Here is a 21,179-nt window from a genome sequence, read left to right as displayed (position 1 = left end):
CCCCCCCCCCCCCCCCCCCCAAACCAGGTAATAATGTGCAAAACAGAGGGCTGTGGTAACATCTTTTAACCTGTGAATTGGCAGGAGAAAAAAAGTAGCGGTATCATGTATATTAAAATTGGCTAATAAGTTATCGCAGATACCACATTCATTATGCTGCAGTACTGTACATATTTTTTCTTAGAAAATAGCTATTTGTGCATATCAGTATTTGTAACTTTAACACATTGTTATGTGAAAAATGTTACGGGGAAAAATAGATCAGCCATTTTGAGGTGCTGTTGTATCTCTTGGAATGAATGACTTACATAATTTTAACCATTGCTATTGGAAGTCATGAAGTTAAATTGGAGGTTTTGTTCATTTCTCAAGATGTTTTCCTTTCCTAAGAGCTCTTCTATTTATACATGCCTAAGTTCTCTAATGTAGAGGGATATCTGTTTGCATAATAAAGCTGATCATGTTTTGCTACAGTTTGCAGGTGAAAAAAAATAAATATTAGAAAAAAGATTTTGTGCGTGTTTGCTGTGTAGGAACAAATGCGTTGAAAGTAGATGCCCATGTTTTGGCTTCCTTAGTTTGTGTGCTGTTCATAAAAGTGGAACTCTATAGGCTTTATAAGCAAGTTCAGGTAAAAGATTTTTGGGCACACTTGTGGTTCAACTTTAATTCTGTCTAGTGTCAGTCATTACTTCATGTGTTTTCCTTAGCTGTCATTTACATCAAACTGTTTTGTGGATAGGAGATATTTTGGTTTTTAAGAGCTGAAATCCTTGTACTTGCATTTAAGGAATTCCATTTATATTGGAAGGTTCTATATTAGAAAGGTGCAGAAGGGAGCCATGAAGTTTCCTTCTTTCAAATTAACATTTTACTTTTATTTTTGGCACTTAATCTAGGTTTCCGGTCCCAGGACAGTATACACCCACTTAGTTTTCCATGTTAGTTAAAATTGTACTTATTTTTCATCTAAACTTACATTTAATATATTGCTCACCAGATCTTTAGTCAGTGTTGCTTAAAACATTAGGTTCTTGAGCTGTTCATGGTGGCAGACAAAAAAAAAAAAAAAAAAGATTTTGTGGCCCTTCCTCCATGTAATTTTCTCACTTTTATAGTAGAAATGAGCAATATTGGCATACATGTTATGGTATAACTGTTTACAAAATGGACACAAATCCTAGTGCTTACAGCCAAGTCAACAAAATGGGAAATTTGTTGTCTGTTTTGTGTCCGTTCGTCGCCGCCCCCCCTGGATGCAAAGATGGCACTAAGGTACTAGAACCCAGTCCTCAAAAAGCAGCACTTCTTTTGAGCTGACTGTTTTGGAGGGAAAATTTTGGGGGAATAGAAAGAAACTATTGAATAATGCTGGTTTACTTGTTTTGTTTGTTCTATTTTATGCATGCTGAATTTTTTAAGTTGTCCAGAAGGTTTAGGAATAAATGGACATTTAGAGCATTAGTTGTGCGAAAGTGCAATATACTGTGCATCAGATTTAGACATTTGTGTTTAGGCATTTGTTTAGCTCTCTAGCTGCATTGCGTACAACTGATAACTTAATAGCAAAAAATGCTGGAGTGACAAAATACTTAATGAATCTCCATAGAAAGGAGCTAATCCGGGGGACAGGGAGGGGGAAGAACACAGGGCAAAGGCAGGAAAAAGCATCTCTGAATATTTGGAATGGACATTTAAAGGGAACCATCGTTCTCTTGGATTTTGGGGAGGGCATCTATTGCTAATTTAATGGCAGCTGTTCAATATAAACTCTGTTTTACTTTGTCCAAAAAAAAAAAGTTGATGTGTATGATAGTAGTATGTAGGGCACACATCCTATCAACAGGTACCCTGGCCCTGTCGCATGGTGTATGATGTTAGAAACCTTGCGACTTGGTCACCATCTTCTTGTCCCTTGCCATGTCGCATGGTGTATGATATTGGAAACTCTGCCCCTGGTCACATGGCACGTGACAGAACCTCCTGGCTGTCATTTTGGCATCCATTTTGACTGCCATGTTGGTCCCAGAATTCCCTGCCCCCCATATGGTCTGTGACATAAGAAGGGCTGCCTATTAGGGCCCCAATGACCGCCCCTCATGCTGCATGGCCTGCCATAGACCACATGGCATAAATGCTGCCTATCAGGTAATGGGGCGTGGGGGGAAAGGAGGTGGTTGTGACTTCTCTAACAACCCATCCTACTGCCCTTGACAAATTTGTGGGGGATTTCAGAGGCCTTAGGCCTCTCTGAGGGTGGTGCCGAGCCAACCAGGCTGAGTAGACGTGTGATGTCCAGCCTTCAAGCTCTCGGTCTATCTGTTTTCCAAAGCTGACCATATGTTTTTCTGAGCCCAGGCTAAGGCAGATGGAAGAAGATATGGATTCTTACATTACACCAGTAAGACCCCTCATCCTTGCTTTAGCACCAAGACTTGTCAAACACTTGCAAAGGAAGCATTATCATAGTGATAGTTCTGAGGAGATTTAAAGAAAGCAGTCCTCTAACCCAAAGACTGCCTGAGGTGCCTCAACCTGGTCAGGAAGCCCATGTGAACATGCAGCAGGCCTGTGAGTTGGAGGCCCAGTCTTCTGGAGTGGATGTTGACGATTTGGGAGAAGAGGGGTTCCTTGCTCCAGACCCTGAGTGGGAAGAAGATAAGGGAGCAGAGATACTAGTAAGACTTGAAGCATGCCTGGGGGGGGGTGGGGGGAGGCTTGGGACCATGGTGGGATACGAATTGGCTGAGGATTGATTAAACAGTGACTAACAAGTTGGGGGGGGGTGTTTTTTGGGTTGTTTAATCCCCTTTGCAGTTAGATTCAGCCTTTTTAATGACCCCAGAAAGCCTGCACACCTGTAAACCTGATACTGGAGAAGAGAAGCTGCTTTTATAAAGAACAGAGACCTGGCATTTCAGAAGACAGTACTGTGACTTTCTTCAAAAAGTAGTTAGGAATAGAACTAGCAGGTCCTGTTTTTCGTCAAAAATGTAAAAGCATCATGAAAGCTCTTGTGTGTGGGCTGTGGGAGTTTTTTTGGCATAATGAAATATTGTTTGAGGCTTTTTGACAAATGTATGGGATGTGTTTTTGACATGTGGTCAAGGTAGTCATGAATGTCTTTACCTAGCTAGATGAAGATATAAATCGGACAATTCAGGAACTTTTGTGATAAGGTCTGTATGGAAAGTGTTTTAAATACTGTTAATGCCATAGGCTATGCCATGAATGGTCTGTCTCTCTGAGAAACGCTTACCCTGGGTGTTCCTAATGCTACTCTTTATGGGTTGATTAGTGAGGAAGATAAGCCTTTGTTGTCTTACACTGAACACTTAATTTGACACTAGAAATGATAAAACCCTGCTTAGGAGAAGGGTTTGGGAAAAAGTTTTAAAATGTATTTTTACTGGTGTGTGTTTTGCTTTTTGACGGGTGGGCTTTGGGTGGGGGTGGACTTCAGTTCTGTGAATGTGTTGTAAAGATAAAACCAGCAAGACTTGGCTACCATGCTTATTTACCCCCATGCTTACATTATACTGAGAGGCAAAATTATAAACTTTCTGTAACTGATTTGCAACCGTTAGCTTTTGCTTTAACCACTTGCATGAGAGCAGAGGACATTATAGTATCAAAACTACAACCAAATACAGGCGTTCTGAAAATATGGATTTGAACAGCCACATTGCTAACTAGTTACAGCAGTATTCACTGTACGACAGACAGACAAACCTGTCATTGACACTAGAAATTTTGTATCACTTTTTTCATGAGCATATTTGGCTTTGTTTGTATCATGCTGGTTCATTTCTTGGGCTGCCCTTGTTGAACCATTGAAGCGAGAATAAATCACAACAGCAATTTTTGGCTGAATAGTTTGCCATTTGTTTCATCGACTTGGATATCCAAGTACATTCATATGGGGAGGGGGTTTTGGGTTGAGAGTGAATTAGCTCTGAGTGTGTTGTAAAGATGAAAGCAGCAAGACTTAGCTATCACTAGAAATGATAAATACCCTTCTTAAGAGAAGGAAGGTTTAACAAAAAAAACACCAGTAAATAAATATTGTACAGATTTGATGGAAATAAAGACTGTTTTAAAATATGTTCTCACTTATGTCATGTTTCTTGGGGAGCATGTTATAAAGATAAAACCAGCTTATGTAACTAAAAAGCAGCCATGGGTTACCTGCGTAAGTGTATTGTAAAGAAAAAGCTAGCTTACGTAACTAAAGTATCTTAACTGTATGAAAACAATTTTTAATTGTAACTTTGTTGGATAGGTTTAACACCAGTACAAATTTTGAAAAGGCTTAACCGGGCTGCACCCAACGCTGCCCCCCCCCCCCCCCCCCAGCATGCATGTGTACATGCACGCACGCACACACTTTCAAAAGCGTATTTCAGAAAGTGTCTCTTTCACTGTCAGATAAAGACATGAAGGTATATGTTTGTTTTGTGTTTTCTATTTTAGAAGGGGTTCTGTTTGAAAACAGTTACAGGCAGTATTATAACTTACTGTACTTGTATTAACACAGTCACAAATAACCCTTCTGCTTTTTAAATCAACTTTTAACTTGCTGTGGTAAAAATTGTGTGGTTTTCCCACGACATAAGCTATCTGCAATAAAAATCAAATAATGCAGTAAGTCAGCGTTTCCCAACTGGTGTGCCATTGGGCATGTCCAGGTGTGCTGTGGCATTTTGGGCTGGAGCCATGCCCTCTGCCTGCTGCTGCTGTGGGCAATCAGACAGCTGCGGGGGGAGCTGGCTCCAGCCAGTGATTCAGATGCTGACCCACTCACTACTCCCCCCAGCTCCGGTCTGTGGCATTCAGCTGCCTGCCTGACCCCCAGTCTGAGGCATTCAGCTGCTTGCTTAGCGGCCAGTGTGCCATGGGGTGGGGGAAGCCATGTAAGTTCCATGGGGTGAAAAAGGTTGGGAAATGCTACAGTAAGTAAAAGTGTGTGTGTAAAGCCAGCTTATGCTATATACAATGCAACTAAAGGGTCTTAACTGTATGAAAACAATGTTTAATGGTAGCTTCATTTTAAAACAGTTTGCTACATGCATATTTGGAGATAAAGGGGTTAACATTAAGAAAACACTTCATTGAATGGAGACTTTGTTTTAAAACAGTTTAATTTTTTATACTCACACACACACACACACACACACACACACACACACACACACACACACACCAAACTGTTTTAAAACAGTCTTCATTAAAAATAGTGTTTTCTGAACAGTAACCCCTTTATCTCCAAATATGCATGTAGCAAATCGTGTTCTAAAACGAAGCTACCATTAATTGTTTTCATACAGTTAAGACCCTTTAGTTACCCTTTAGTTGCATTATATGCAACAAGGCTGCTCGCTCGCTCACTCTTTTACTCACTGCATTATTTGATTTCTATTTCAGAGGGCTTATCTAGTGGGGAAAACCACACAATCTTACCACAGCAAGGTAAAAACATATTTAAAAGTAGAAGGATTACTTGTGACTCTTAATAAAAAGACATTATGTTATAATACTGCCTGTAACTACGTTCGTTTTCAAACGGAACCCCTTCTAAAATAGAAAACACAAAACAAACATACCTTTGTGTCTTTACCTGATAGTGAAATGTATTTTCTGAAATAAGCTTTTGAAAGTGTGCGCGCGCGTGCGTGTGCTTCTTGGGGAAGGGTGGTTGGATACAGGTGAATTAGCCCTGTGAGTGTAGTAATAGACGGGCTTAAGCCTTTTCAAAATTTGTACTGTTTAAACAGCCATTCATTTCTGGAAAGTTAATCTTAATGCCGAGATGTAGATGTTATATTTCTTAAGTGATCACCTGTAATACCCCAAAGAAGGAAGCTCTACTTCCTGAAAATACCAGAAGGGCAGAAACTGGGTCAGATGCCTCTTTTTAAAAAACAAAAAGACCCCAAACAAGCAAACGAACAACCCTACAGAAATGCTCAGCCCCAGGATTGCAAAGCCAAAGGACCAGAATGCTAAAAGAGTAGAGCAGAAGGACATGGTATTAAAAAAAAGATGGTATAATTTCTCAGAGAAAACACACCACCCATCCCTGAGAGAAACACACAAGGACTTATACTTCGAGAGCTGATGATCTGGGGCCCATGAATAAGACCCAAGACTGATGTCTCTAACATTTTAGAGAAGTCTGAAGAAGAGGAGTCTTAATCTGTTTTTGAAAAATGATTATTGTAAAAACCAAAAGGGGGGACTGGCAGGGGGAGGGGGTGTCAGTGCATGGGTCCCCATTTTGCTGTGAAAGAACATGATTATTGAGCAGAGAGAGGGGGTCTGGGGGTGTTAGCAGGCTTATACGCTGCAGAAAAAGTGCATAGAGTGCTTTGAAAGATTATGATTGTCAGAGCAAGAGAGCAGGTTCTGAACAGGGAAGGGGCGGTAAGCTTAGGAGTAAGTGGCTTGTGGGGCAAAAAGGGCCTGGTAAACGATGAATGTAGAAAACTAAATGCCTGTTGAGAGAGAGATTCCCTAGCGATAGTGATTTGCAAGACCTGCTGGAGGGTCCCTCAAATGCTCCCCCTTCCTGGACCTGTGGAGTCAGAGCAGGGATGGTGATGGTGATTTAAAAGACCTGTTAGAAGTCCCTTGAATACTTGCCCTCCTTCTGAGCCTGTGGACAATGTTTTAGTGGGAGTACATATAGATTCATAGATGTTAGTCGGAAGGGACCTCAGTAGGTCATCAAGTCTGCCCTGGGCAGGAAAGAGCGCTGGGGTCAGATGACCCCCGCGAGGTACTTGTCCAATCTCTTCTTGAAGACCCGCAAGGTAGGGGAGAGCACTACCTCCCTTGGAAGCCCATTCCAGATTCTGGCAGCCCTTTCTGTGAAGAAGTTCTTTCTAATGTCCAACCTAAATCTGCTTTCTGTCAATTTGTGGCCATTGTTCCTAGTTACTCCCAGGGAGTTCCCTTGTAAATAGAGCATCTCCTGTTCCCTGCTGCTCTCCCCGATTAATTTATAGGCAGCCGCAAGATGACCCCTCAGCCTTCTCTTACAGAGGCTGAAGAGATCTAGGTCCCTCGGTTTCTTCTCATATGGCAGGTTATGAATGTAAGAGTGCTCGGTAGCTAAGTTTTGGAGGCATGAGGTATACAAGGAAGCTTCATTTGGTGAATGGAGCTTGTGCAGTTGCATATGAGGCCATAAGCAGAGGGATAGAACACATTGTAGCAGAACTCCACCAGACAGTGGTGCCTGATGACTCTGCTTGGTTACATGTTCAAGTAGATACCATGAGGAATTGTTTACCTTTTTGAGCTATTAATTTAAATTTGATATCCCGAGTAGATCAGTAACCTGTTACAAAGCAAGAGAGAACTAGGGCTTATTTCAACATTTTGGCTGATTTGTGATCATTGTGTTGGGGCTCATAGTTACAAACTTTGTCCCCTATGCCCAAATGATTGTTAAAAAGGAGTATTTAATCTACCTGAATACCTTTGAAGATAACCTGTGTTTTTCAGGCAATCTGTTGGCTCTCATAACATGTAGAGGAGCCGCAGATGCTGAACTGCTAGATTCACTAATCAGCTGCACAAGAAATTGGGATGGTTGGCTCAAAAAAAGAAAGTACTCAACAAAGGAGCCGTGTTTGAAGACCTTGTACTGGTTAATGTTCACATAGTAATGCATAAAGGAAAAAAGGGTTGGGTATATTTAAAATGTGACAGGTTCAGATACCCCAATACCTACTTGCTTTTGCTGCATAATTAACATTATGGTATTTTGGATGTGAAAAAGGTGCTTAGCATGTGAAATTTATTGCAATCTTTGTCAGATGTTGTATAGTCATAGCCATGCATGCAGGTTATGATGTTGCCTTTGCCTGAGCCCAAACAGTGCAGACGACATGGGTGAGCCACAGAGGTGCACTAACTAAACTGGTCTCATTCCAAAGAGTGCTTAGAAAGGTACATGGCTCTAGCCTCTCAAAAGCTAGACTGTCTGACTAAAACTTCATGTCATAAGTGTAAGTCTTATATTAACAATAAGCGGAAGTGCAAAGGTAGGCAGTACAAGCAGTGTTATGGGGAAATCTTAGATATAAACAAGCACCGGTGCTTTTTGTACCAGATTACAAAACTGGAAATAGGCATGGGCCACACTTGTTTTTGTATGTATGCAGGAGACGGGAACACATGTGCCCAATTATATTTTTGAGATGGAGCTAAAGACAGGAAAAAAAAAAACCTTTGGAAAGCCACGACCAAAAGGTTAAAAAAAAACAAAAAAATCCTGTGTAAAGTTAAGGCCAAAAAAAAAAAACCCCAACCCAAAACCCCACTTGGGAATTTTAAGGGTGAAGAGCATCTGTTTGACTTTTTTTTATTAAGGTCTTTATCAATAAAGTTCCAGGACTACACCTTCATAGCTTACAGTGCCAAAGGTTATGATAGCTACTTCATCATTAGTCAGTTATTGAAGGAGAAAGGTGTGCAACTAATCACCCAGGGTGGTGTACACATGTGTAAAGGAATTACCAGCTTAAGTATTTGTTTCATAGATTCTTTAAACTTTTTGCCAATGAAACTTAGCAAGTGTCCCTAGACAATGAGATTTGTAGGATGCAAAAGGTATTTCCCACATTTTTTAACGGGGCAGAAAACCAAAATGAGCCTCCCCCAGAAGTGGAGTGCTGTGGGTTGAAAGTATAATGCTTGGTGAGAGAGAAGGTTTTCAGAATGATATAAGGATAACCATGATGAGGCCTTTGACATGCAAAAAGAACTGGTCTATTATTGCCAGCAGGACAAAAACTTTGAAAGAGGCCTGCTGCCTCTACGGGAACGAGATTATGAAAATGACACAGCAGGTAGACACGGTGAAAATAGACAGTAAACTTGGAGGAAAAGCACTGCATATATCCTTTTCAATATACCAAACTGGCCTCCATCTGTATGGCCATGTACAGGTTCGTTTTTAGAACTGGAGACTGTAGCCCTTCTCTCCTGGACAACTATCACAGACAGAAAAAGGTTTTCAACACCACCTATTCAGTGGCTAATGAATGTTTTCTTTCTCCAAAATATACAAGTTCAGCATGCTTTACAGGGTGGGAAATTTAAGGTATGCTCTTTGTCTTCGTTCTTGACAGGCAATCGGCTAATATACAAAGGCGGGGGAGCAGGCAGGGATGGAGCCCTGTGCCCGCCCCCCATCCAGGCCCGCTCCCCCCCTTCCCTCCTGCTGCTTGGGGTCTGGGCCCATTCCCCCCTCTTCCCTGCTGTAGCAGCGGGCAAAGGGGAGGAGCGGGCCTGGGCCCGAGGGTGGGGAGAAGCCAGGTTGCTGCAGCGGGGGGCGAAACGGCTGGGCTGGGCTGGGCTGGGCTGACCTGACGTGCAGCAGTGGGGGGATGGGACGAGGTGGGCTTTGGGCTGAGGGAGGCAGGGGGAGTGGGCCCAGGTGGTGGGGAAAAGGGAAGTGTGGGCCTGGGCCCAATGCAGGAGAGAAGCTGGGTTGCTGTGGTGGGGGGGAACCATGGGCCTAGGCCAATGTGGTGGCAGGGGGACAAGAGGAGCGGGCTTGGGGCTGATGCAGGGAATGGGGAGGAGGCTAGGTCCTCCCCCAGCTGTTGTTATATCAGGCCAGGCCCACTGCCCCTCCACCACGGCAAGCTGGCTTCTCCCTCCTTCAGACCCAGTCCCACTCTGCACCCCCCACCCTCCATCTCCACCTGCAAGGGACAGAGGGTGGGGCAAGGCCAGCAGTGCTGGCCTCGCTCCCCCTGTTCCATCTGCTCTGTTGCCCTTGCCTCCAGGGAGCAGGACAGAGGCCACCCCCGCCCCCTCTGTCTCCTGTGTCCCCACCATCATGGCAGCACTTCACTGCCACCAGCTTCTGCTCAAACGCTTGTTTGCACTCTGGCTGTTTCTATCGGCCAATCAGAGCGCAAATAAAGTGTGACTGACAGACTGAGGCTTTTATAATATTAGATTATATACACATATTTTAAAAAAAAAAAAGAAGAAGAGGAGCCATGCCAAAAGGAAACTTTTATGGCCTTGGAATTTAATGGCTGCTTTTATCATAGCAGGTGACAGCCATGGTGAAAAAAGACCGGAACCTACTGATGGGGACTTTCTACAGATTTTTGAATGACCAGACTGTAGAAGTCTGATTATCTCAGAAGAGTGGGTTTTACTGTTTATGACCATGTGGGAGCATAAGTGGAGGTCTCTCTCAGAATCAGGCAAGGAGCTTACAGATTTTTGGAGGGAGAACTAACATCATCTGTCTTTTCACCAGATTTAGCTTGGTAATACAAATACACAACTATGAGTTTACTAGCCTTTACCCCTTTGTAAACCAAATGAAGGAATACCCTATCAGGTATGCTGAAATGGTTCATGACAGTTTTGAACTCCTGTTAAGCTATTTTGGAATGGCCGATGTGAAAATGCGCCTACTACAAAGCCTCTCTCCCCATGCTACCTGTCAGAGTGGTTGGGAAACTTACGTTCCTGCTGTGCCACCTCTGAATGGGAACAAGGCAGCAAAAGTATGACCACACTGATGAGAGGGCCCTCCTAGGCATGTGGTGTATGCCAAAATTGAACAAACATATTGTTAAGGGGTACAAAGTAGCTAAAATCTGAGGTCTGGCATTTTGCCAAGAGGTCTAACACTTTTTTTTCATGGTACATAGAACTGCATCACTGACAGAAGCAGGAAAACTCGGGTATCCCGCCTGGTGTACTGACCAAGGAAAAACAAGATGGACATGTGCCTGATTTCCTCCAAAAAGAAGGCGTGTTTATACCAAACCCTGCAAAGAGTCAAATTGCAAAGTTGTTTTTAAATTCTTCATAGGGTAAATTCAGCCAGAAAACCAACCTCCCCACACCATGAGAGATCCCAAACAACTCTTTGGCTACTTCTTTTCTCCTGCCTGTGAAATTTTGTCTTGTGACGTTTTTGACAATGAGGTGGCCAGCATGTCTTGGAAGCGGACCAAAGAGTGTTACAAGCACTTGGGTAACACTAACATCTTTATAGCCTGTTTTCACCACTGCTTATGCACGCTTAGAGTTATACGAACTGCTAGACAGGTTGCAAGACTAGTGCCTGTACCACAACATGGATTCTGTGATACTTGTGAGCTGAGAGAGAAATTGCCTCCCCCTTCCCCACCCCAGGTGATTATTTAGGCGAGCTCACAAGTGAAATCCCACCAGATGAACACATCACGGAGTTTGTGTCAGGCAGTCTGAAAACCTACAGGTGCAAACTGTCTAGGGGAAAGGTTTGCTTGAAGGCCAAAGGGATTACCTTGAATGTGGCCAACTGTGGAAAACATCAACTTTGAAACCTTGAAAGATCTCATTCTAACGTATGGGGCAAACCCCAGTGGAGACACCCCTAATATAATAGTGATACAACAGCGCTCTATCATCGGGAACAAAAAGTGGACAATAGAAACCAAGGCCCTGAAAAAATTGCATCAAGTCATTTATGACAAAAGGTCCTTGCAGAAAACTTTGGTTTTTGAGCATGGATATGCACTGGAAGCATCTCTTTCCAGTAGGCCTAGCAACTGTGGTAAAAGTTACTTTACGAAAAAAAACCCCAAACCTTTTGGATCATGCTGATTAGATCTGTCTGTTATGCCTGAGACTATCGTCTGGTGTTCTAGCTGTTGGTAACCGTTATATAAAGAACTGCTTTGTAAACTTTGGCAACCCCTCCACAAGTTTGATCGTCTCAATGATGGCTGCGTGTTTCATCCTCATAAAGTAAACATGGTTGTGGTAGATGATTTGATGGACTCTCTGAGACCGGTGAAATAGAGGAAGCTTTTACCCAGTACATGCGACACAGGAATCTAAGCATTGTGTATGTAATTCAAAATCTTTTCTATCAAGGGAAAAAAGAGTTGTACCATTCTCTTGACACAAAATATATGGTTTTATTTAAAAATCCCAGGGATAAACTACAGGTAGTATCCCTGGTGAGGCAAATGTGTCCAGATAAGGCCCAATTCCTTCTAGAAGCATTTGAAGATGCCATGAAAAAGCCTTATGGGTATCTGGTAGTAGATTTAAACACTTCTGCCCTGGAGACTATTAGATTAAGACCTGGGCTGCTCTCTCCTGACAAGCTGGCTATTTACATGTAAGAAAAAAACAACCCCCCACCCCACCCCACCCCACCCCCTGCCTGCAGACAGAAATAAAGAGAGATGATGTAGCTACAGGCTCTTTTTTAGCTCCCGAACCTACAGAAAGGAAGCGTGTCTAATGTAAGGAGAAATTTGGCTCTTAAAACTGCAAAATTGATCTCTTCCCCCCCCCCCCCCCCCTTCCTCCCAAGAGAGCAGCTATACTCTGCTTGGCCTCTGATTTAGTAGCGGCCAATTCAGAATTTGCTCAGAGCACCAATAAAGCTCTTTTGGGCTGATACTGATGGCTGCTTATACCAGTGTCCAGCTGGTAGGTCTGTTAGGGTGGGGGGAGGGGAGGGAATCTGTGGTGAGCAAATGGGGCAGGGGCAGGTGCTGCCCAGCCAAGGTGGGGTGCAGGACGGAGCTATGAATGGAGGCATGGGGAGGGGGCAGCTCCTACTGCTGCATGTACTCTGGGAGAGGGATTGGGGGCATGTGCCCCCCCTGGATCTGTGCGTGGGGTGAGGACAGGCTACTGCTGTGGGCTTGGGGCTGGGGGGGTTACAGGGTCCCCCATAGTTCCCCTCCCACTGCCACCCGGCCCAAGTTCAACCCCAGCCCAACCTGGCCCCAGCCTGCCCTCCCCCTGCACAGATCTGGGGTGCATATACTCCCCCATGCCTCCCTCAGTGGTGTGTGCAGTGGCAGAAGCCCTTCAGACTCATGCCAAATAAATTAAGTGCATGCCTAAACAGGATGTCTTTATGAAAGACACGGCCCAGCTGAACGTGCTGTTTTCTGTTGTGGGAAACGCATCTATTGCAAACCAAGAAACAGCCTTGCTACCTAAGAAATGCAAAATTCTCTCTAAAAGTAGATGGCTCACTAATAAAAGATATCAAATTCACCCAAGGAACCTTGTCTGTAAAAAGTTTTACACTTGAAATAAACTATTCTATACCACTTCAAAATTTTGGCTACAATGGTTTTTATTTTATTTATTTATTTATTTATTTATTTTTAAAGTGAAATGGGGTAAGAGGAGAATGCACGTACATACAAAGGTTTTTTTTAAAAACAAAGACCCAGGGTGCTTTATTTAGACAATGCATTTGTGAAAGTCATAGCAAGAAATGCACGTCTGGGTACGCTGATGTATGTTTTGAGTGGGTCCAGCCATATGGAAAATTTTCCATTTATTTTTTACAAACTATCACCATTTTTGTACGAAAATGTTAGAATACAATTAAAATGTGTTCAAATAATAGTCCCTCATTACAGTGGTGTAGAAAAAACACACAGTGGTATATGCAGGTGATAGAGTGGGGATCTTGTAACTCTTTCATCTGAAAAGCGATGCCAGTAACATTCTTGTTTAAAAAGAACATAATACTTTGAAGAAGGAGCACTGCTTGGGGGGTGGCTGTAGGACCCAAAAAGCTCTCTGTAGTTCCGATCCTTCAGGTAAACTGCCAGCCAGTGTTCTCCAGGTTGGTAGTCAACATGAACCCACATAATCAAGCTCAGGGGTCTTCGAGACACCTGAGTCTCAGGGAGCCAATCACAGGGAAATGCATCTAAGGAAGTTTCTTTGTTGTGAGGGTTTGCAGCTTAAAACCCTTGAGAGCTGCTTGATGTCAGTCTTCACATGTAGTCAAAGAGGACATTTCGTCTCTTGATTCGTTTCTATGATGTTATCCAAGACCCTGTAGATGATCATGTTAAATGTGGTGGGGAGAGCCCTGGCAAAGTGTGTTTCTGCTCTCCAGTTCCTGGTTTTAATCAGTGAATAATAATAATAAGCACATTTCTGGTCAGGAAACAGGTCACAGGCAAACCCCTCATGGTCTTTCATATTTTTACTGGTTGTTTGCACCAAGTGCATGTATTCATGCAGTTCCATTCTCAAAAACTGGTTGTAATGGTTTTGTCAGGGTTTGTTCTTCATCGATGTAGATGGCAACAATATTTGAAGTTAAAGGGGTTCTTAGCATAGCTCCTGCTAAAGGCTTCATTATCTATGAACCTGATGATGACTAGCTTGGACATCTGTCCCAAAAATGGATTCTCCCGATTTACTGACCCGGCTTCTGGCAGGGATGCTAAACGTTTTCATGCGCTTGCACCCCCCCGAGATTGGCCCTCGCCAGCCGGGGAGTGGGGGCACTGAGAGAAGCACTAGCTCGTGTCCCCTGTGAGATTGGCACCAGCTAGGGGTGGGGGCACTTCTGGTTTTGCTGCCAGCACTTCCAGGGTTGGCAATCGGCCGCTGGGGGACTCCCCCACCCCCACAGGTCAGGAGTCGGCCGCTGGTGCACCCCCAGACTCCAGAGGCACCAGTCACCCATGCATCAAACAAAAAGTTTCTTTACTGTGAATTAGTTTAACTTTCACATTCATGCTGTTCAACAAAAGTTTTTCTTGAAAAAACAAATCACTGTGGAGATGGCCTAGCAGCTCTATCTTTTTTGCTTTGGGCCATCAGGTTTCCCCATTTATTTAAACCCATGACTACCACCATCCCACATCAGCACTTCATGATGTTCAGGGGTATCTTTGTAAAATACACCAGCAAAAGATTAGGTGGTGAGGGTGTCATTGCTGTAGTTGAGGGCCAATTCAATGAATACTCAGTAAGGGTAACAATTGTTGCTCTGGCTTATGAGACAATCTCACAAAGTAACTTTCAGCTGGCTAAAAATGGAGGCCAGTGGGTAATTCACAAGGCTCGCAGGGGCCCTGCCATCAAGATTGGTTCTGCCAGCTTTTACAATCTTGTAGCAAAGGTACAGCAGAGTAGTGTTCAAATCCGTATCATCTTAGCCATTCCCGGTGATGAAAAAGTAAAGGAGGGAGCGAACTCAGTAATAGCTAATGGGTGGGGGACTCGATATACAGGCTTTTCTCAATGCTAATCTGCATAAGGGCTATTTGAAACGCATCCAGTTCAGTATTGGTGCATTCCTCAGACCCACAATGAGCAAAGGCCATAATGATTAAAATATTTCTTTTTCCTCCAGTGCCCCTGGACGGCAGTGCCCCTTCTTTCTCCCAAGCTGCTGCTGCTGCTTGGTCTTTTGCAGTTGGCTGACCCATCAACTCTTTAAGGGGTTGGAGAGAACTGTACACTTGGGGCATGGCACTTCTCTTTCTTTTAAGTCTCATTTGAATATACATGAATCCTTACCCCTCCTGCTTTGCTGACTTGCCCACTTTATCCAGAAGAGCTTGGGAGATGTGACTGATCACATCTCTGCCTGTTTTGAGCCATATTTTTAACATAAGGTTTAATAATCTCCATGCCCCATTTCAAAACAACTTTTCTAAAGAGACTGCAAAATATGCCCTCCTATACCAGTCCTGTACATCATGGGCAGCCCCTGATGACTGGGGAGACCATGCCCTACCTGGGCTGTATAATAATTTCTGTACAAGGTAGGGTCCCCATAGTTTCCTGCCATCACCATCGTGCTTTTACTTCTGGGGGCATAGATGAAGCTTAACGATCACCTTACCAAAGTGAAATAAGACGTGTATGTTCTGATCCATCTTTATTTCAGCGCTAATAGTGTCAATGTGATGCTGACTCACAGGGACATAATGTGGTTTATATCTGATGGTGACAATCTCATTGTTGCTCCTATGGACAGGGATGCACCATAATAAGGGAATCAAAAAATCACTGACAAGCTGATCTCTACCCAATGTCAGTGCAAAGATTTACATCATACATTTACAACATGAGTTACATCATCTGGTAATAGTAGTCAAGAAGGGAAGGGTGGGGGGAGGGTCTTTTAATGGCAGATCCCAGCAGAAACCCCAAAATACAGGCTAGCTTGCCTCTGGTAGAAAAAAGATGAGTTACTGTCAGCTTTAAATCTCATTTTTCTACTCAAAGGGTCATAGATCATAACTCATCAGGGTGGGGTAGGGGAGATGGTGATAAGATCACATCATTCATTTGATCCAGCAACTCTGTAATGGTTGAATAATATCTTTGACACAAGATGTACCTCCATTTCTTAGTCCAAGAAACTATGTCAAAAGGGGTGTCTTCATTACTTTTGTTTGAGCTGGTGTTCTGCGGGAAAATCATGGCATTGTTTGGCAAGGTGATTGTAAAAGCCATCATCGCTTATCTTGTCCTTCCTGTCGAGTTAATGACTTCTTTTACCTCTATATGTTACAAACCAGGGAGGCTTTCACCCAGCCATTAAACTTAGCTGACCACTCCAACCATTTCACCATCAACCACTTCTTTGTCTCCTTTCTATTCACCTTTCAAGATGGTGCATATTATACTGTTTTAATAGTTTGCTTAAAGACTTATTTAAAAATTATTTCCCCCAATCAGTCTGTAATTTTTTAAGTATGTGACCCTCTGTAAAAGTGATTATAAAGGCCTGGGATATTTCACCCTCAACATGTCTCTTAGACCTATGGCCCAGGCATACTTTGATAATATGTCTATCACTTCTAAGAGGTACTTAACCCCACAGTTCTGCTTGAAAAAGTGCTGCATATCCACCATATCTGCCTGCCATTGTGCATCCACATCTGAAGCAACAGTTGTTTCTTTTAAAATGTCTTCTTGCTGGCTTGTGTAGGGTGTAAGCTTCATGATCTGAAAGCCAGGTGGCCACCTGGCTTCTGTTCAAAACCTTTTTATATATTTTTGCTGCTTCAAAAAGCAAGTTCACCCTGCCAAACAGCCAGCTTTTCCAGGAGTGTAATAAATTTCCTTTAACAAAGCCTCCAGGTAGACATGGCTGGTAACCATGGTGCTGCCCCCTGTCACGCGCGCACACAGAGCAAACCCCAGGCAACAAATTTAAACCAGGGTAAAACAAGGTTTACTAATCGGGTAATGAAATAGAATACTTACAGCAGTCTTCAGCCTTGTCTTGAGCAGGAGTCAAAACCAGGTCACACTTATAAATTTTAAAATAGCCCCCCATAGACCCCTGCTCAGTGACCTTCATGGGCTTAATGCCTTGGTTGGTTGCCATTGTCTTTGGACAAAACTGCTAAAATAGTCTTTTGTCTTGAACACTCTTTTGACATGAACAAAACCAGTTCACGCAAGAGACCTTTATTCTCACAGGTCCACCAATGCGTAGGTTTTGAAAGCTCTCTATAAAGGCATCACCTACCTGCAAAACGTCACCCCCACAAAAAATATTAAATTATTTACCCCAGCACAGCCCCTTGGGCCAGGGTTGTCCAACACCTCTATGCTCTCTGCTGGCGGTTCTGATATGGGCTGTTGGGGATCTGTCGTGGTCCCCAGGCCTGTTTTCGGAGTCTGGGAATCAGTCTTAGACATCCAAATCTTGCTTATATTTTCTCCTGTCTGCCTTAGCATAGTCTCAAAAAAACAAGGTCCACTTTGGAAAACTGATAGACCAGAGGCTTGCAGCCTAGACACCACACCTCTACTCACTCTGGTTGGTTTGCCATCATTTTCAGGGAAGTCCAATGCCTCTAAAACCCCTCCACTAATTGGTCAATGGTGGCAGGGCAGGTTGTTAGAAGTGTCACAATGCCACCGCTACCTGATAGGTCATGCCTGTGCCATTGGTCCAGGATGAACCTACTAGTGTTTTCTTTTGCTAAAAAAGATTTAATTAAGTTGAACACTGTACACAAATTTAAATTTTACCCTCTATAGAAACAAATAACTTCTTATGTAGATTTTGCTTTTCACAACCAGGTTTGGTTTAGCTGTTGCATGCTTAACAATCTAACTCAGTTGTGCTCAACATCTTTGTCCAGCGGACTGAATGTGCAGTACCTGGTCCCTCTGCAGGTTTGATCTGGCCAATGGACTCAATCCAATGCCCAAGGCAGGTATGGCAGGGCCCCATCCCACTGTGCAAAGGGGGCCAGAGAGCAGACCATCCTGGATCCAGCTGCAAAGAGGAAGGGGACATACCCAACCCCATGCGAGAAGGGGGCATGGCCTGGCCTGAACCAACTGTGCAGTTGGAGGGCTATAGCCTGGCCTTCGAGGAAAGGGGTGTGGCCCAGCCCCAAACTAGCTGGTGAAGCAAAGGCGGGGGGTAGTTTGGCCCTGTGGAAGGGAGAAAGGGGAGTACGCCAGGTCCAAACCAGCTGTGCAGGGGGAAGGGGCATGGCCCAGATCCAACCCTCTGCTTGGGACTTGGGGTTTTGGCAGTGGGGAGGGGTGGCAGTATTAACTGCCACTGGTTCCCTGCCACCAAACTTCCTACCTATAGGGAGCCCTGCAGGCCAGATCCAAAGGCTGTGGGCTACATTTGATAGAGAGGCCAGAGGTTGAGCACCCCTGTCCTAACTAAATTAAATGAACACTTTAATGTAAAAGATAAACCTTCAAATGGGAAGAGCAGCTCCTTCATTATTCATAGGATGGCAATTTTCCTTAAAATTATGCGATTGTTCAGTTTTAAGGTAAATACCAACTGGTTGCTTTTGTAGAATCTAAATTATCTCTTCACTTCCCTGACCATAACTTTTGTGAGGGGCACAAGAGACCTTGAAATAGCAATATCGTCACACTGTGCTGTATCAATATTAAATGAAAAGGACCAATTGAGAATGGTTAAATGCAAGTATAACTAGCCTTTCTGTAACATTGCTATTACTTGTTTATAGTTAGTATTATAAACATTAAGGAACCTGCCAATTGATTATATCTGGTCTGTGACTGTCCCCTCAGTGCTCTGCTTGGGGCTGAGCCCTGCTCACCTCAGCCCCAGGCAGCCTATGCTGTGCTCCTGCCTGGCCACAGCCAGACCCCACATGCCCAACAGGGCATACAGCCAAGTGGCTCCTGTCTGAGTGCATAGGGCTCCAGCTCCAGCTCCTGGCCCCTTCCACCCACTCAGCCACCCACTGGTGGCTGGTCATTGCACCAGGCACGTGGAAAGTAGCCTGGAGCCAGAGCCCCGTGTGCTGAGGCAGAAGCTGCCTGGCTGCAGCCTCCCTCCCCACCCCGTCCCCATCACCTGCTGGGCATGTGGTACCCAGTACACATCCCCGTGGCTGCCACCACTTTCCTGTGCTACCTGCCCACTGGAGCAGCACAGTAGAGGCAGGAGGAGGAGGAGCTGCTGGAGGCAGTGGGAAGCCAAGCAGTACACAGGTGGCTGCAGCTGCACCAGGAACAACCCTCCTGGGAAGCTGTATGCCCTGGCCAGGGCCAGGAGTGGGTGCAGGTGGGAGCATGGTGTGGGCTGCCCCAGGTAGGAGCAGGCAGGGCTCAACACCATGCAGAGTTCTCCAGGAGCAGCCATGAGCTGGACTGTACCTGCCCTGCACTGCCTGGACAAACTCTGCTGCATGCACCCCCTGGTCCCCATCCCTCCCCTCTCCCCTGGCCAGCTCCTGGGATCTAGCATGCAGGCAGCCCCTCCACACATGCATGCACTTCCCATACACAATATACAAGGATAAGACTTTATTTTGAGCTATAATGCAATCATCTTTATATACACTACTGAAAAATGGATAACATCAGGACAAAAATTATTTTTTTAAATAAAATTAAAATATGATATAGTAGACATTTGATTTGTTAAAATGATATCTTCTGAAAGATTTTGTGTGTGTGTGGCCCTTGACAGCTCAACAAAACTTGTTAAGTGGCCCACCAGCTGAAATAATTGCCTATCCCTGTTTTAATTTTTCCCTCTCTTTCCCCTTAACTGTCCTCCTCCCCATCTGGCCATGCACACACTCCTCGAGGAGAAAATATCATGTGACACAAAACCAGTTGTATTGTATACTTTACTTGGGAATGCTCCAATCACTGAAGGCAGTATCAAAATCTGAAATAAATTTAGCCCCATGGGCTACATGCAGAAAACTGCAGACGTTTGGTTCCCTGGGGACAGCTAGCACTGGGACACTATGCTGCTGCTAGTTTTTCCCAGGAACACCTGTGCCGTGTACCTTTTGATGCATGGCAAGTTACCATGGATGAGGTAGGGTTGGTGCCCAGTAGCCTTACTTAGTGTCCTGGGGGCCGGGGAAGCTGCAGCTGTGTCGCTTCTGCAGCTTGGCACCTGGCAGGCTCTGGTTTGGGTGGCATGCGCTGTCCCTGTGTGTGCCACCCTGCTTTTTGATCTGCATGGGGTTTTTTGGCCCCTGGATCTCCAGGGGTCCACCCCCCACCAACCCCTGGGCTGCAAGGTAGCAGTGTGGGAAATGCCTGAATGTGCCATATGTGGTGCTACATACACGGCTGCATTTGTCTGGACATGGCCATGAAGGTTATGAGGACTGAATACCTGCTTCCTTTTCTGGTTTGGGGCCATTGTGCTATGCTATTACCTTTAAGGTAAGACTACTAAGGTAGCAGGGTTGTCTTCTTGCATAAAGTTGAAATGAAAGTTTTAGGGGTGGGGATGGGGATTTACATCTACCAAAAAGGAAGTAGATCTCCACTTGCAACTAGAGCAACCTTTACAAGCTGTGGGCTGGAACAACCCCAGCCTACTCCAGTGCAGGATGGGTAGCTTCAGTATCACATCAGCAACCGGGGCTTTCCCTGAACTCACTGGGACCAGGTACCTGGGAGCTGTGCCAATATCGCCACTGCTTCTTCCAGCTCCCCAGCTGCACTGTGAGCACAGCTTCCAATCAATGTGGAGGTATACCAGGACCAGATATCTGCAAACTATCAATGCTGCTGCTGCTGCTTCCTTTCTTCTCACCCCCTAACTGCCTCTCCACCCAGATGTGGTGCAGGCACCTGAAAGCTGCCTGGCCCCAGTACAGCTCCCCACCACCATATTTGCCACAGCTGTTGTGGAGAGGGACAGAGGGAAGAAGTGGCATGGGTGCAGTTTGCAGATACCTCATCCCAGTGCATCTCCCCATCAGCTGGAAGCTGTGTTCACACTTCAGCCACGGCGTGCGGAGCTGAGAGAAGCGGCAGCAGTGTGGGTGCAGCTCCCAGGTATCTGGCTCTGGTGTGGGTGCAGGTAAAGCCCCCAGCTGCTCATGTGCCTCTTGAAATGACCCAGCCTGCATTGTACAGAATCT

Source organism: Alligator sinensis, unplaced genomic scaffold (genome assembly GCF_000455745.1).
Source record: "Alligator sinensis unplaced genomic scaffold, ASM45574v1 scaffold596_1, whole genome shotgun sequence".
Classification (NCBI taxonomy): Eukaryota; Metazoa; Chordata; order Crocodylia; family Alligatoridae; genus Alligator; species Alligator sinensis.
The sequence above is the reverse complement of the archived record's forward strand: the minus strand, read 5'-3'. Positions refer to the sequence as shown.